This window comes from Rhinoraja longicauda, chromosome 8 (genome assembly GCF_053455715.1).
Source record: "Rhinoraja longicauda isolate Sanriku21f chromosome 8, sRhiLon1.1, whole genome shotgun sequence".
NCBI lineage: Eukaryota > Metazoa > Chordata > Chondrichthyes > Rajiformes > Arhynchobatidae > Rhinoraja > Rhinoraja longicauda.
The window spans coordinates 73294478-73300573 of NC_135960.1; positions in this window are offsets into that span (position 1 = coordinate 73294478).

A 6096-nucleotide genomic window follows, 5' to 3' on the forward strand; every position below is an offset into this window, starting at 1 on the left:
CAGACAACACACAAATTGGCAGAGTTGTTGATGGTGAGGAAGGTTGCCAAAGAACTCAGCAGGATATAGAGCAGGTGAGAATATGGGCAGAGAAATGGCTGATGGAGATTAATCTGGACAAGTGTGAGATGTTGCTATTTGGGAGGTCAAATGTGAGAAGTATACATTGACCACTGAATGGTGGCACTAACGCCCTTGGTGATGAAGTGCTTTGAGAGGATGGTTATGGTGCATAATGACTCATAGCAACTACCTGGACCAACTACAGATTGCTACCGCCACAGTAAATCATTAGGGGATGCAATTTAAAAAAAAAAAAATTTAACTTTTTAATGTTTGTTTTATTGTTATCTTCAGTGTTTACAGACTTGTTAGGCTGCTGCAAATAATAATTTCATTCTTTCAGTACATACACCGATCAGCCAAAACATTATGACCACTGACAGGCAAAGTGAATAACATTGGTTATCTTGTTACAATGGCACCTGTCAAGGGGTGGGATATATTAGGCAGCAAGTGAACAGTCAGTTCTTGAAGTTGATGTGTTGGATGCAGGAGAAATGGGCAGGAGTAAAGACCTGAGCGACTTTGACAAGGGCCAAATTGTTATGGCCAGATGACTGGGTCAGAGCATCTCAGAAACGGCAAGGCTTGTGGGGTGCTCCCGGTCAGCAGTGGTGAGTACCTACCGACAGTGGTCCGAGTAAGTCCAGGTTCAGCTCAAACTCCATCATTACGTTTGCTGATGACACTGTGGTGGTGGGCCGGATCTCCAACAACGATGAGAAGGCCTACCGGGAGGAGGTGGCTGATCTGGCACTCTGGTGTCAGGACAATAGCCTCCTCTTGAATGTCACTAAAACAAAGGAGCTGATTGTAGACTTTAGAAGGGCTAAACATCCAAGGACGTACAAGCCACTGGAGATAAATGGGTCTACTGTGGATAGGGTGAGCAGTTTTAAATACTTGGGAGTCGGCATCACAGAGGATCTGACATGGGCAACGCACATTGCTGCACTGGTGGGTAAGGCAAAGCAGCGCCTTTACCACCTTAGACAGCTGAGGAAATTCAGAGTGTCTCTGAGGATCCTTCATTGCTTCTACTCTGGGGCTGTAGAGAGCATCCTGTCCGGCAACATTACAGTCTGGTTTGGGAACAGCTCTGCCAAGGACAGGATGGCCCTACAGAGAGTGGTGCGTTCGGCAGAACGCACCATGGGAACTACACTCGTCCCCCTGCAGGACCTATACATCAGGAGGTGCAGATCGAGAGCAAGCAAGATTTTGTCCACACTATAGTAACTTTATTAACTTTATTTATATGCTGTAACTGTAGTTCTTTTTGTGCACAATCTGCAGGCATTGCCACTTTCATTTCACTGCACATCGTGTATGTGTATGTGACAAATAATCTTGACTTGACTTGACTTGAGGAGGGACAAACCACAAACCGGCGCCCAAGGCTCATCGATGCACGAGGGCAACGAAGGCTAACCCGTCTGGTCCAAACCGACAGAAGGTCTACTGTGGCACAAGTCACAGAATCTTTTAATGGTGGTCATGGGAGGAATGTGTCACAATACACAATGCATCGCACCCTGCTGCGTAGGGGGCTGCACACGGAGGACCAACAGCATATTAGGCAGGTGGTAATAATATTTTGGCTCATCATAATGTTTTAGACAATAGACAATAAGTGCAGGAGTAGGCCATTCGACCCTTCGAGCCAGCACCACCATTCATGGCTGATCATTCTCAATCAGTACCCCGTTCTTGCCTTCTCCTCATACCCCCTGACTCCGCTATCTTTAAGCGCTCTATCTAACTCTCTCTTAAAAGCATCCAGAGAATTGGCCTCCACTAACTTCTGAGGCAGAGATTTCCACAGATTTACAACTCTTTGACTGAAAAAGTTTCTCCTCATCTCCGTTCTAAATGGCCTACCCCGTAATCTTAATCTGTGGCCCCTGGTTCTGGATTCCCCCAACATTGGGAACATGTTTCCTGCCTCTAACGTGTCCAATCCCTTAATAATCTTATATGTTGCAATAAGATCCCCTCTCATCCTTCTAAATTCCAGTGTATACAAGCCTAGTCGCTCCAGTCCCGCCATTCCGGGAACCTAGTAAACCGACACTGCACTCCCTCAATAGCAAGAATATCCTTCCTCAAATTTAGAGACCAAAACTGCACACAGGTGCGGTCTCACTAGGGCCCTGTACAACTGCAGAAGGAACTCTTTGCTCCTATACTCAACTCCTCTTGTTATGAAGGCCAAAATTCCATTGGCTTTCTTCACTGCCTGCTGTACCTGCATGCTTCCTTTCAGTGACTGATGCACTAGGACACCTAGATCTCGTTGTACGTTCCCTTTTCCTAACTTGACACCATTCAGATAATAATCTGCCATCTTATTCTTCCCACCAAAGTGGATAACCTCACACTTATCCACATTAAACTGCATCTGCCATGCATCGGCCCATTCACACAGCCTGTCCAAGTCACCCTGCAACCTCATAGCATCTTCCTCATAGTTCACACTACCACCCAGCTTTGTATCATCTGCAAATTTGCTAATGTTACTTTTAATCCCTTCATCCAAGTCATATATTTACAATGTATATTGCAAATAGCTGTGGTCCCGGCACCGAGCCTTGCGGTACCCCACTAGTCACTGCCATTCTGAAAGGGACCCATTTATCCCCACTCATTGCTTTCTGTCTGCCAACCAATTTTTTATCCATGTCAGTACCCTACCCCCAATACCATGTGCTCTAATTTTGCCCACTAATCTCCTATGTGGAACCTTGTCGAAGGCTTTCTGAAAGTCAAGGCACACCACATCCACCGGCTCTCATCTGTCCATTTTCCTAGTTACATCCTCAAAAAATTCCAGAAGATTAGTCAAGCATGATTTCCCCTTCGTAAATCCATGCTGACTCGGAACGATCCTGTTACTGCTATCCAAATGCTCCGCAATTTCGTCTTTTATAATAGACTCCAGCATCTTCCCCACCACTGATGTCAGACTAACTGGTCTATAATTTTGTTTCCTCTCTCCCTCCTTTCTTAAAAAGTGGGATAACATTAGCTACTCTGCAATCCACAAGAACTGATCCTGAATCTAGAACATTGGAAAATGATCACCAATGCGTCCACGATTTCTAGAGCCACCTCCTTAAGTACTCTGGGATGCAGACCATCAGGCCCTGGGGATTATCAGCCTTCAGTCCCATCAGTCTACCCAAAACCATTTCCTGCCTAATGTGAGTTTCCTTCAGTTCCTCCGTCACCCTAGGATCTCTGGCCACTAGAACATCTGGGAGATTGTTTGTATCTTCCTTAGTGAAGACAGATCCAAAGTACCGGTTCAACTCGTCTGCCATTTTCTTGTTCCCCATAATAAATTCACCTGCTTCCGTCTTCAAGGGACCCACTGTTTTGGCTGATCGGTGTATGACAATTAAACACTTGACTCTTAAATGGCAGGACCCTTTGATGTACAGAGGGATCTCGGGGTGCAAGTCCATAATCCTGAGAAGTGGGAACACAAGTAGATTTACTGGAGACGCTGCATCAAAAAAGGCAGCCAGCATCATCAGAGACCCACACCACCCTGGCCACACACTCATCTCACCCCTGCCATCGGGAAGAAGGTACAGGAGCCTGAAAACTGTAACGTCCAGGTTCAGGAACAGTTTCTTCCCCACAGCCATCAGGCTATTAAACACCACAACCTCAAATAAGCTCTGAACAACACAGGCTATTAGTTCTTATTACACTGCCATTATTGGGGTTTTTTCATGTGTATGTATGTGTGCGTGTGAAAGAAATTAACTTAGAGGGAAATTAAAGGAAAAACGGAGACTTTGAGCTTCAGGAGGCTTTATTGCATGATATCATGGAGAGATGGCGGCAGTTCAGTGCTCACCAGTTCTCTGACTTCACAGCAGAATTAGCCGACAGTTATACTGTGCAGTGAACAACTTTTATTTTTTGTTCGATACAACTATACGAAAATATACTTTGTCCTTGGCTTGATGTTTTCCTATAACTACCATCTACTACATGGGTATTAATTATTTCATTAGTCATAACCTACTTTTTGTTTATGTTAATCTTATTCAACAACAGATGGTCAAACAAGTCAAACATGATACAAGGGCATCTTGACATTATTCTATCTCATCTTTCAACTGTGCCACTGCCCTCTCTCCGAGCCAATCATAAGCCACTATTTACTGCAACGTTCCTGCGCTAGTAACGGTAGGGGGCGCGTGTGGCCTACTGCAACTTCCCACAGAGAAACAGGCTTCCTTATCTTTGTCCTAATGTCGTTATGTTTATATTTACCATTCGCCATTCCCAGACAAGAGGTAATGCATCTAAATCTTATGTTGCCGATTCTCACGATCCTTTTCTGTACCTGGTCAACGAGAGATGCCAATTGCCACATGAATGAATGAATAAGTTTATTGGCCAAGTATGCATATACAAGGAATGTGCCTTGGTGCTCCGCTCACAAATGACACCAAACATACAGTTAACAATTAAGAATAAAGCGTAACCACATCAAAACAATAACCACAGACCCTTTCCTTACCTTGTTCAATTCCAATCAAAATTAAGTAAGAAAGGATTTTATTTTTTCTTCCACAGTGCATGTGTTTGTGTTATGTATATGTATATATGTATATATGTATATATATATGTGTGTGTGTGTGTATTTGTGAATATTTTTTCTCGTTTATTATATCGTTTACACTGTACTATGTTTACATATTCTGTTGTGCTGCAGCAAGTAAGAATTTCATTGTTCCATCTGGGACACATGCCAATAAAACACTCTTGAGATAGGGTGGTAGAGAAGGCATAGGGCATTTGATCAGGATGCTGAGTATAAAAGTTAGGAAGAAAACATTGGTTTGGTCACATTTGGAATATTGTGTGCAGTTCTGGTCACCCTTTTATAGGAAGGTTGTGGAGGCCTTGGAGTGTGTGCACAAGATGTTGTTTGGATTAGAGGGAGTTAGCTCAAAAGGAGAGTTTGGACAAATTTAGTCTGTTTTCTCTGGAAGGTCAGTGGTTGAGGAGCAACCTGATAGAAGTATATAAAATTATGAGAAGCATAGACAAGATGAAGAGCCAGAGCATTTATCTAAGGTTGGAAATGTCAAATGCAGAATGGCATAGCTTTAAGATGAGAGGGGAGAAGTTTAAAGGGGATTTACGAGGAATGGTTTTTACAGAGAGTGATAGGTGTCTGGAGCACGCTGCTAGAGGATATTAGACCATGTGGACCTCTTGGGCCCAAACCACTCCTGCATTGCTGCAGCACCCTCTCCTCCTCCTCCCTCCCCCTCCTCCCCCCTCCTCCTTCCCTCCTTCCCCCCTCTCACCCCCTCCTCCCCCCCCTCCCCCCTCAAGCCCCCTTATCCTCCCTCCCTCCACCACCCTCCCTCCCCCTGCCCCTCCCTCGCTCCCTCAGATATAGATTTAAACTTTAAAATGTGAATAACTTTAAAAAGATAACACCGATTTCAATGAAACTTCTTCCATTAGCACCAAAGGGACGACGGTGAGTAAGGTGGGCCTAAAATTGTCGCGCTATCGTGTACCGTTTTGGCTGGGGTTCAGGATCAAACAAACAAACTAGTTTTTAGTATATAGAAGGTAGAAGCAGAATTGATGGCAACGTTTAAAAGGCAGAGAAGGGAGGGGTATAGACCACAGGCTATACATTCTTATATATTCTAATTTGGCATCATGGTCGAAACAGACATTGTGGGCCGAAGGACCTGTTCCTGTGCCATACTCTGTTATATAAACCAAGCCTACGGTAAAATAAAACTTTAAAATGTCAACTTAATAGTATAAATTCTTGAAAGGTATACATACATCAGATTACAGTTAAGGGCTCAGAACTCAAAACCAAAACTAATTCCTTTTGGAGATGTTTACAAACCGCCTAAATAATTTCAGTCTTTTTTCTTACGCAATTGCACTTTCTCCTCACGACAACAGAACCACCCACGTCACAAATGTGGGTAAAAGCAAAATGATAATTTTGTTTATAAATCAAATCTTACTTTAATG